General features: G+C 47.2%; 1 protein-coding gene across 3 annotated transcripts in view; it reads left to right on the top strand.

Annotated features, from left to right (window-relative positions):
* LINGO1 (leucine rich repeat and Ig domain containing 1) overlaps positions 1-12053 on the top strand; it is a 475932-nt gene that overhangs the window by 293213 nt on the left and 170666 nt on the right. For all 3 annotated transcript variants that reach the window (XM_019504437.1, XM_019504434.1, XM_019504435.1), the window contains one exon: positions 7951-8036. The gene's annotated coding sequence lies outside the window, so the exon portion shown is untranslated. The remainder of the gene's footprint in view (positions 1-7950; positions 8037-12053) is intronic.

The following is a 12053-nucleotide window of genomic DNA, read 5'->3' as shown; positions in this document are numbered from 1 at the left end:
TCCTTCAATGGAGCCTGCCTGCACGAGCTGCCACTGGGTTGCCTGCACAAGCTGCTGCATGGCCCCTGAGCTGCACGAGGCCCGGTGCTTCTCTCCATGGCTGTAAGGTAGCAAACTAAAACACCTGGGACATGTTTTATTTTGCTGCATCCCAAAGTCATTTAACGTGCATTACACCACCGACATGTGTGAACAACCATGCCATTAAAGCGCATTATGCTGCCAACATATGTAAACAACTGGACCATTAAAGTGGTGGAAAAGGGCGTTAAACTGCTTTAAAGGCCAATTTGGTGGTGTGTACAAATGGCCAAAATGAGCAATATGAAGTCCTCCAGCACCCCAGAATGCACTGGTTCTAGCCTCCCCCACCCAGGACAGGGATAGAGCCCAGGTGTCCTGGTTCCTAGCAATGCACCAGCCCTCTAGTGCAGGGATTCTCAGCCCAGGTGCTGGGGTACCTGGGCTGCCACCAGATGCTTCGAAGGCTTCCACAAAGTGTGAGGAGATAAGCTAAGTAGATAAATACAGCCTCAGGTTTGTCCCTGTCTGAACTACCCCTACCCCTACCCCTACTGCCCACCCTTTCTGCAAAGTGAAAGCACTGTAATATATATATTAGTTTTTGAAATGGGGTGCCACTCAGTTCACAGAAGTTATGAAGGGTGCCTCGAGTCCAAGAAGGCTAAGAACCTCTTTTCTAGTGACAAATCAGAGCTGTGCAGGCAAGAAATGGTATTAACCCGTAAACATGCAGCTGCTCACAGCACCTTCTAACTTTAACACGTTGCAGATGTAGCATGGTCTAAGCTTGTGGTAAGGTTCCTCCATACACCCCTAACCCCAGCAGGAAGGGCTAATGCCAAGGTTTCCGCTGTGCCTTTTCAAGCACAGTGCTTTCACCAGAGCTTCTCACTTCTCTGAGAGCTCGTTTCTCCTGAGATGTTTCTGCTGCTTCAGCACATGCGGGCAAAAGGGAATCCCTGTGCTGTCAAAGTCCAGCAGGAGTTGCAATAGGAAATGGAACAGAAAATGTGAGGGTAAGGCTAAGGAAGCAGCCAGGGAGGGCACTCACAGCCTCTCCCAGCAGGAGTCATCAGGGAACGTTTGGAGGAGTGTTGTCAAAAGGATCCCAGTTCCTCTCATTCCAGTATCTCTCAGTGGGAACATTTGCTGGGACTTATGTAGGAGTGCTGGCATGGCATTCCCAGATGAGAACCGCCCTGCCTTTCCATTACACTCCCCACACACACCCTGTTCCTTGTGTTATAGGAAATAGCCTTTCAGTATAAAAGGGATTTAAAATGTTTGATGTGGGTGGAAGATTGAAATGCAGATCCCAGCCCACAAAACAGGTTGGGTTTTTTTTCCCTATAAGAGCTGGATCATTTTTTTTTCTTAGCCCACGAAAATTATTGGAATGTAAAAGTGAAAAAAAAAAAAACCTAAACAAATAAATGAGTTGTTTCCCAGTTTTTAAGTGCTTTCTCCAGACTCCCACAGATATAAAATAACCTTGATTTCCTTTTAGATATAGTCATGCAGGTCACAAGCCTCTACAGAGGGCCCTTTGGTTTATTCCAGGTTTGACTTGGCTGGGCGATTATGGTAGATTTTGGAGTCATTATGAGATCCACCCAAAAGCATCTTTGTACTCTGAACTGCAATGAGACCTCATAAGTTTCCTCACCCATTTGCATAGTAAAGCACTAAAGCAGCCTGTTGAGTGAATAATTTGGGCTTTAAAATGTCTCCTGGAACCATATTTTAAAACTTGCTAAATATATGAGAGTGTACAAAGAAGCTAAGTCAATAATATGTCTATAAAAGAGAGAAGTCATTGACAATTGAGCTGCAAAATAGATTTTGCCAACCTAAGGAAAAGCTGTCTTCATTTTACCATACATTCTTGGGCAGGTCATGTCCCTGCCCCATGCCTTTGTTCCCCGTGTAGAATGGGGGCACCTCCCTCTCATAGGTGTGTTCTGCCTGCCCATGGTATTTCCCACTTATGTGAGATGCCTTAGTTTTTGGGTGGCACATTTTGAGATTCCAGTCAAGGACTTCAAGGCAAGCACCCAAAACCCTATTTGGAGTATTGAAGAGCTGCAGGGACTCCATGTCCCTGCAAATCAGGTGGGCCATATCTCAGCTTGGACACTTCAGGCACCCAAGAGGACATGCCACATTAGAAATTGTAACCCTGATCAACACCCTTGGGCAGCTCCTGTGCTAAATAAAAGTGAGCGTACAAAGTGCACAAATGAAGCAGCAGTGTTTGCCACCGCTCCATACATTTCTGTTCACATCTTGTTTTGAGATCCCTGAGAGAAGGGCACTAGGCTGGAGAGCAGAAGGCTCTTTCTTAATAGCCAAGGAAAGACCAAGAAAACACATGCACAAGCTGCATCATGGTAGTGGCATTTAAGGTCTGGAAACATTTGCAGACAAAAGGGACAGACCCAGACAATGGGCCTCTTCTCCCTGCATGAATTTTAACAGCCCCATGCAGGGCAGCATGGATGCAGCTTCCTTGTCGCACCAAAACTCACTCTATCCCGCATACTTAAGCATTGCATCTTCTCAGGAAAACACCTTTCCTGCTCTGGTGCCTGTACTACATAGCCACTGGCAGCAGCAGGAAGATCATGAGAGAGTTAGAACCTGTGATGTCCTTTGCTTTATCCAGATACAAGACAAAGTTTCAGTGTCATTTTGGATGTTGGTGAGAATGGGGATACAATCCCCACAAGACAGAAGAGCGAATGGAGTTGTATGTCTCTCCTGAGGGGTAGAAACTCCAGTAGTTCTTGCTGGTTTTGTTATGCAAAGGCACTATAATGTGTGTTCTGCAGGATTTCACATTTATGACCTGCCATCCTGGAGACTGCAGACAGCTTTTCTGCTTTAGTTTTGGTTGCTAATCTTGTGTTATTGCATTGTGGCATTTATTGAAATCCTGGGAGCGCTTAGAATGGAGAAAAGCGACAGAGTGGGTTTTGCAAGTGTTATTGCAAGATGCTTCCTGTTTGGATTGCTCTAAGGAGACAACTCCCACTCCTTGTTCTCACACTTGTCTTAGCGATTATAGGAGTATGGGCCAGCCCCATGTTCAGGAGGTCACCTCCTCTGATTAAATACACATGGCTATCAATTCATTCTGGTAGCTCTTGCCAAAAGTCCTAAACTTAGTGTGATGGAGGGGGAGTAAGGGGTGTTAGCTAGGAACTTTCTCTGAAGAGCATCTATGGCCAGACTGTCTTCCTGTCTTTGCCAGTCCTCATTCTTGAATTCAGTCTTGTTAAAAGGGGCTGGATTGACAGTCCTAGAAGCTGCTACAATAAAAGTAGCGAAGCTATATCCCTGCCTCTGAGCTTAGGCTATCATGTCTGTGGAGAACAGTGTTCAGTCTTCTGACCCTCACTTCATGGTCCCACTCTGCCAAGTGTACCAACCTGAAGGTGGCATGTGGATTTCTAGTATCTGTGCTGTGGCTACTATGCAGGCAAGCGTCCCGCATCAGATGGTAATGTTTGGTGCCTGGCAGCCTGGGCTAGGCCTCAACCCACTCCCTAGTAGTGAAAGTCTCTGGCTGCAGCTTCTCAGTTGTCCTTTACAGCTGGCTGGGCAATGGAGATCCTTTCCTGTAAAAAAATTCACATTTATGGGGAAAAAATTGTTCCTAACCAAGGCAAAATGTCTCAAATCACAGGACTTTTCAGCATTTTCATGGGAAGGGATTTCCTGGAAAAATCCATTTTAAGGGACTCCCTTCCCCAGCCCACCTTGAGGGCAGGGTCTAGAAAGCTGGAGTCTCCAGCCTTCCCAGATTTGTCCCATGAGGCACCTGGCACCCAGCCTGGGTTCTGTTCTCCAGACTCTCGTAAAATCATGAGCATGCCATAAAGATTTTTTTTTTAAACTAGCAGGAGGGGCTGCCTTCTGCCTTGGCAGATGATATCAGGCAATTAAAGTAAGAGCTATAATGGGGGTGAAACTCAGGAGAGCAGGATGGAGATAATGCCTTTGTTTATGCAGTCATTTACTGAACCGGAACTACAGATTTCACACAGGACTTGATCTTGGTTCTCACCTGGACCCAAACCAAGGACTTCCAGGGCTGAGTTCATGGAAGGATCATTAGCACATCTCTTCTTGCTTTGTCAGCTTGCTGAGTCTGCTCACTTCACACGTCTCCACAGTTTCTCCATCTGTCCATTTACACATGAAGCCCAGCCCTTTCTAGCCCTACAGCAGATGTTTCAGGGGCACAAGAGATAGAAATAGCCTCAAGAGAACATCCCCAGAGCAAGGCAGCTCCCCTGCTCCTGGACAATATTGTACCTGCTGGGAATGGAGGAGGTCTGGGTGACATCTCTGTTGCACTGGAACTAATCTGTGCTTCATAGGGAACCAGAGAAGCAAGAGTACATGTTAGGGCAACTCTGGAGCTGCTCAGGTTTACATCCTGAACAGGCCCTGATAGGGCCCAAAATGGTTGGTAGAAGGCTTATAAGGCCTGAGCCCTTCCACCCCGCTGTTTTCCCTTGCCTGCTATGCCTCTGCTGAGCACAGGCAGGGCATGAGACAGGATCAGGCCTCGCCCCACGTTATTTTCCATGCAGCAGCAGAGTTTCCTGCCCCATGCTTGGTTTAACAGCTGCAAATTAGGCATTAGAGAAGAAGGAAAGGCCCATTTGCATGTCTGGGAGTTTTAATGCTCTGCTGCCAGGTTAAAAGGAGGCATCTCAGAGAAGTCCTCAGGGAAGGAGGAAAGCTGGGTATAGCAAGGCCTGGGAGCACTGCTTTGTGGAGAGAGTTGGAAGGTTGTGCAGGGGATTGTGTTGTTCAAGTGCAAGAAGGACATCTCTGCCAGATGTGCTGTGCGGTTTCTTCTCCCTCTCCACTCCCTTCCATTCCCACCTGTTCCAGTAGATTCCTGCCTGTCAGTGTTCCCTCTGAGCATATTTTCCCCTCACCTCCTCCTTGCTTCTTTCCATGCTTTCCCTCCACACCCTGTTCTTCCCTCTCTTCTTTAGCTTTCTTCCCAATTTGGCACCTTACTGTCTCTCTTTTGCTCACCCTTTAGTTTCTCCTCTCTTGCCTCCTTTCTCCCCTTCCCTTTTCACCTTGCCCATATTTCAGAAAAGATAAAACCCCAGCCAGGAGCCGAAGCAGACCCATTCTGTGCTGCTGGTGTTGAGAGTTTATCACCTGTGACTAAAAGCTCCACGCCGCAGCCTTGATAGGCCATCTGTCTGCAGCTCTGAATTCGGATTAGCGCGCTCCATGGGACTTAAGGAGAGTCACACAAGCTGTGCTTCAATTTATCTCTCTCCACCAATGTGTTTTTAAGGTTCCAGATAATGTTGGTTCAGTAGCTGATGCACAGGGATTTCATCATGCTGGGAGACTGTGTTCACTGAGACACTTGTGCCCCCCACCCCTTTCATTTACTGTAGATGCTTATATGTAAATGTGGGTCTTGAGGAGCGAGGCATATTTGTGCAGTCTCTTTTGCTACCTTGAAGGGGAGGGGGAGGAACACAAAAGTAGCCATTGCCACAGCAACAGCTGATCACACCACTGCAGTCCCTACCACAGGAGCTGGCACTGCCACAGGCTCCACATGGCTGCCCTGGGTGTGGACCTACTCTCTTATGCCTCTGGATGTGGGAAAATGTGTATAGTAAAGCATGTTAGCAGTGGGGCAATGGGTCAGGGTTTTCATGGAAGGATAAGGATTGATGTTGTGAGCAGACTTCCTGCAGGTGTCACTAAAGTATCCAGCGTGACCCCTATTGCTTTACCCCCCTCCACCCATCAGCCACAGATTTGGCTGATGAACTGATCAGACCTATTCAGTTCAGTACTTTAATGAAGTTCACACACAGAAATTGGTTCTGGCCATGGGGCCTAGAAGAATCCTGTAGCAAAGGTTGCAGCACCACAAAGTTTGGAGCATGCTTATAACAGTGCTGCATGAACACCGGGAGGTTTGGTGTTTCAGTTGTTCGTCAGGATAACCCTGAGCATAGTCAGACCTCTCAGGCAAACTTTCCTGTGTCATGTCAGGTAACTCCCAGATGGACCGCAACTTCAGGTTTTGACACAAGTTGTGGCGTATCTGGTCAGGAAGTGCAGGGGCAAGTGAATACAAGAAGTAATCTTGGGAAGCTGCGTCTAAATTTAAGCATAGGTGTATAAAATGCCTTGTTGGGGATTCAGGTTTGTTCCAACTTTTAGGTTGTATCATACTAGCTCCGGATCAGTTGTACTTAGTGCTCAGAGCATCCCAGAATTTAAGTCAACTCTCTCCCTCAACCATAGATTCCTGCTCAGATGAATACTCTGCTCAGATTCAGAGCTTTCAGGCACTTCGATATGTAAACACCTTACTGGAACTGTGTACACGTTGACTGTAGTCAAGGATTTATTCCTGTCTCTCTCAGACTTCCAGCTCCTGGGGTTTCACATCAGCCTGTCATTTTGTCACCTGGCATTGCACACTGCCAAAATTAGGGTTTATATAAATTCAAAATTATACTCAATTGAAACCACCATTGAGCTGAACCTGGTTTCAGTGCAGACCCACAATTTGGCCCACATTTTCTGGGATGATTTGTCGGTCTTGGTGAACCGGAGTCATCTCACATGTGTAACAGAGCTTGTAGTCAGGCAGGTTTCTTGTGGTTTGGGATACTGTAGAGGGTAAAAGCAACCTCTCCTCCTCCTACTGTTTGCAAGATGGAATAGTTTGCGTTAGCCCATGGCTATCAGACTAAGGAGAATATCCTCTTTGCTTCAGTGTTTTCTATGGGAAAGAAGCCACAACTTTGTTTCTGATAAGATCCATGTGCAAATTCCCTAAAGCAGTGGTCACCAACCAGTTGATCCCGATTGACTGGTCAACCTAGGAGCCCCTGACAGTTGAACTTAGTCTGAGATTGACTGTCAGAGGCTCCGTGATCGGGAGCGGCAGAACGTGCGTGCGGAGCAGCTGGGACACAGTCCAGGAGCAGCGAGACGTACGAGCAGTGGGATGACAGCGGGATGCCGGGCTGAGTTGTGCCCTCTGCTCGGGGCAAAGCCTGGGGCGTCTAGTCCAGTTCGCAGTAGCAGCTGTCTCATCCCGCACACAGATCAGGGGGCCACATGCCCCCTGGGCCTCCACCGGGGTCTGTGCAGTGGTGGGAGTCCCCCCTGCATGCCTCGATGAGCAGCCCAGGCTCTGACCCTCCCTCGGCTGGCGCCACTCACCCCTGCCCCACTCCCTCCCTCACTGCGGAGGCCTCAGTGTGCCTCCCCCCAGACTGACCTGCTGGGGGCAGGGTGTATGGTAGATCCTGGATTGCCCTTTACTTCAAAAAGTGATCTTCACCTTAAAAGGTTGGAGACCACTGTCCTAAAGGAAGGATGATACCTATTATTTAAATACAGCGAACAAGACAAGGCATTTCTCTTAATGGAAAACTACCTACCATAGTGGGACACCCAAAAATATTCTCAAACCTACCCTAGGTATAACTCCATTAAAATCAGTGTAGCAACACAAGGAGAGACTTTGCTTAGATGGGCCCAATTCTGTTCCTCCTTCATTAGAAAACTACTTCTATTATGTAATTGATTTTGGTGGGTTCTTTTAGCAGTCACATGGGAAAGACATAATTGTGATATATTTGCCTATTTTCTACCCCATAAACTCTCCCGGTCCTTAGTATTTCTGTACTTTTTCTCTCATATGGTCCCATTTATGGCTTTCACATGTCACTCTGGATGAAGGTTATGCACCATTGGACTCAAGTTTTGGGAGGAAAAGTTATTCAGAAGCTTTTCAGTTATTCTGTTGGTTGTCCTTCCAAACTAATTTTGCTGTTAGTACAGAAACAGGGTTTCTTGCTGGTTTTAAATACTAGACAAGCTATAATTCATGTGTTATTTCTTTCTCAGTGCAGGATTGGAAAGAAAAGGAAAGATCGATACCCACTGAGCCTCTGGCAGCCAATCAGCCTGCATCCTGACATCATCTGACTTGGGTAGGTGAAGTTTTACCCCTGGTGCAGGGGTTGGATAACACTGTGTTGGAGAAAGTATAAAGTTCAATGATCTGTCATGATACTCAGTGATGGACTTGGCTGTGGTGCTATAAGCTTGGTAGAAATTTCTTTAACCAATTATCTAGTATTACCATGCAGTTCCATGAGTCTTCATAGACGTCTTAGGGATATACACACCTTTTTGGATAGGAAGAGGAAGACTCCACCCCTTTCACAGGGTGGAGGGATGTCGGGAGGGAAGGTATTCCTCAAAAATGTCATCATCACTAAGAGCTCTAGGGAGGATTCTGCTAGCTGTTTGAGATCCATCTCAACAATATGTGTAATATTGGGACAACTCCTTGGGAAATACTGGTACTGTTAAGAAAGATTCTTGTTTAGGGTGACCTATCATCTTTAGGATATTACTCCATCATGAAACAAGGTCATTTCTCTGGAAGGTTTATGTTATGTTGATTGTAGGCAGAAATGGCTGCCCATTGATTGCACTGAGAATTAGATTCCCCCCTCTGTCCAATGCTGGGGATTTTGGGCAGACAAGAGCTCTTCATTCGCTGTCAGAGGGCAAGTGACAGTGCCCTCAAACAACTGTGCTTTGTGAGATGTCTCTATTACAGTCACACAACGTCGTGCTCTGCTCCACAACTCAGCCTGCTTCCTTGCTCTCTCTCCAGGACAGTCGAAAAAGACAGGAGCAGGTTTCAGCTTGTACTGTACATATAAAATCCTAGACTAAAATCTGTGAACTGTCAGTTTGATACAGGCAACGCGTGAGACAGCAAACATCAGAGCTGACTGGGCTTAGGCAATTTCCCAGCATGTCAGTCCTCTGGAGAGAACAAAGGGATCTTTCAGTGCAGAACAGAATTTAGTTTCCTAATGAAAAAAATCAGGATGATTCAGGCATCTTTTTTACACTGAGCTGAGGAAAAATTATTCAGATTGGATCTTCACTAACCTGGTGTGAGCTAGCAGGGGGTACTCTGATCTCTGGCTCCTTTAGAAGGAGGAACTTTATCTGCATCATGGCGTTAGCCAGCAGGGAACCTCCTGCTCTGGGTCTCATTTAGAAGGGGAACTTTGTCGCTAACCTGGAGCTAGCTGGTAGGCAACGTCCTTACTCTGAGTCTATTTTAGAAATGAGGGAACATGAACAATGAGCCAGAACCATCTCTCAGATTTGTCAAACAATTTTTTTTGTGTGCGTGTGCGTGTGTGTGTGTGTGTGTGTCCCCTTTGTATTATATTCTTTGTGCAAAGCGAAGAGAAGGCAGCATACACTTGATCTCTGCATACATACAAAAAAGAGGGGACTGCCATCCTCACATTCCCCTGTGTCCTCAGGCCAGCATTGGCCAGAGGGGCTTGCAAAAGCACACAGCAAGATCCTTGGTTTACAAAGTTTCCAGGGTTGTCATCTAATTGTTGGTACCAATTCAAGGTCCCAACTGAGATTAGAGCCCCAGTTTTTGTGCATGGGAAGGTAGACCTTGCCAGAAAGATTACGCAGATGTGACAGATAACAGTACTATTATATCCATTTTACGGAGTGAAGAGCCCAGGGAAATTAAGTATTGTAACCCAATCCCATTAAAACTGAGTAGGAGTTATGTACTCAATTCCCTATCACTCTGTTAATGCTGCCATCTCAATGAAGATCTTGCCCCAAATCTGGTACAGAGCCCACATTTCCTAATCTTCAATTAGTGCCTTCCTTCCTCCAGCCCTTGAGCTCAGATGTTTCCATAAATGGCATAGGCTGACACCTAGCCTGGCTTGAGCTAACACAGAGTACCTTCTCTGAGGAAGAAGTAGGAACCTGGCAGGCAAATCCTAGATTGTGTGTGTTTGTGTGTTTCCTTCAAAGCATGGTGGTGGTCCTTCAGACTTCAGAAAGCAAAGGTCTCTGTGGAACATGGGCGTCCCTCTCCTGGCTACAGAGCAGGGATGGACCCATCCAGTCTCACTCAGCCACTAGTTCCTGATCCTTCAGGTGATCGTTTCCACCTCCCACCTGCCCCATCACTATGAGTATCACAATGTGTTCAGCATCAACCTCTAAGGATGATAGAGACAAAGAATTTTGATCCATTGTCATCCTAGTGCTTCATGATTATGATCTCAGCAACAGGCAGCAGATTACTGAGGTTATTTGTCAGCAGAATCATGCATTTCCCACCCCCAGTCAAAAAGAGGCCCACCACCACCTCAGTGCCATGCCCAGCAACTAAGGGGAGCTTATTAGTGAGGAGAATCAGAGAACAACAGGGATGTACACCTAGTCATACCCTTGGGGAGGGAAAAATGCTGAAGGCTGGGCTTGTTAGATTTGAGGTGACCCAGGGCTGAGAATATCACCAGAGCCCCACCGCCGCACTGTAGGACCTCTGTGACACTGGAAAAAGGTCCCGCACAATGGCTGGCAACACACTGAGAATGGATAGGATCACTCAAGGCATATTTAGGCTCACAGATGTTTGCCAAATATACTGTAGTTTTTTCCAAATGGCTCCCAAATTCCAAAATGGCAGCAAGGGGTATCCTGTGAGTCAAGGAGGCAGTGTAAAGTGGTGGCACAGAGCGGGGTTTGAAGTTGAGTCCCTTTTCTCATTCCTCTTCCTAGGCCAATGGCAGGCAAAGAGGGTGCTATAGGAGGTGGGGCCAGATAATTTGGCTGGTGCAGCTGTAAGTGCTGAGACAGGGCTGAGCCTGAGTCTCCAGTGGGTTTTTTAGCGTACATGATTTTTTAAGCATACGTGTTTTCTGGCATCTGACAGAACACACTTTTGGACTGTTGTGGGATTTAGGCATTTCTAGTCTTCTCAGGCTTGTTTGCACAGACATGCTAGTAATCATGCTTTGAAAGCCATGGTATTGCTCCACCCCTAATCACCTGCAATGTTGTCATGAGCCTTGCAGTACTTCGGGATTTTCATAGAGCTCCAGCTCCAAAAGTCATGTGGTGATTGAAGAATTGCAGTTTTCCATGTAAAAAAAACCAAACCCAAAACCTTGGAGCCCCATGGCTGGGGGGAACAGCTTGTACACGTGAACTGCACATGCCCAAAAGGCAAGGAAAGCAGAAGGTAAAAATAACGAATGCCAAATGTTTTTTCCTTAAGCCTCATAGTTTCAAAGCCAGCCACGCTGAGGATTCCAGGGAGGGGGGAATCTGACTCATGGGTTTCAAATGCTTGCGGCTGGCAATACTGCATGTCCCCGTCCACTCAAGCTCTGCTTAGGAACAGGTTGGTCTCTTCTGTGTTCTTTAAATGGCTCCATCAGCAAGAGATTTTCACAGAACAAATGTGGCTACAATCCTAGTCTGTTTGCTTCTGAAATTCATCCCCAAAGACCACAGATGCACAGAGGCGGCTGCCGTTCGCCGTCCTTCTCCCCCCACGCACATGCAGGCACGTATGCAGATGCAGAGGAACACACAAATATACTCAGGCTGGAAACAAGCGTCACATTTGTGCTGCCATAAAACATTTTATGGCAGCACAGAGGCAAAGTAAACAGGGATCCGCTCCCCTTGTCACACCACAAGTGCCCAAAACTGTGGCTTCGACAATAACTGGTATGCATTTGTGCCACTTTTTTGTCTCCCTGTTTTATGGTGGAAAAGTGCAGGCAGCCTGGAGCTGTTTGTGCTCTCTAGTCACCTAGGGCAGGCACTCCCAAAATTACAGGGGCTCGGTCTTGTGCACTCAGCAGTTCCCATTTCAGTAGCATGCAGGATCGGGCCCCTGAAGCACCTGCCAGGGTTCCTCCATTTGCAGAGGCACTCTGGGAATCCCCTGGCAGTGGGTTCCCCAGGTGCCCATCTGCAAGCAGGGAACCCTGGGTTCCCGTGTTTGCAGCTGTCTCACAAGATCACCCCCTGAAGCCTCGGGAGTGGCAAGGTCCTGACCCCATGGGACAAGCGGCAATGTCTGTGTTGTCTAATCTGCCTGACACACACACACACACACACCCCCCCCCCCCCCCCCCCCC

The sequence above is a fragment of the Gavialis gangeticus genome, unplaced genomic scaffold (assembly GCF_001723915.1).
Source record: "Gavialis gangeticus isolate Ggan-Ray unplaced genomic scaffold, GavGan_comp1, whole genome shotgun sequence".
Lineage (NCBI taxonomy): Eukaryota > Metazoa > Chordata > Crocodylia > Gavialidae > Gavialis > Gavialis gangeticus.
The sequence above is the reverse complement of the archived record's forward strand: the minus strand, read 5'-3'. Positions and strand labels throughout refer to the sequence as shown.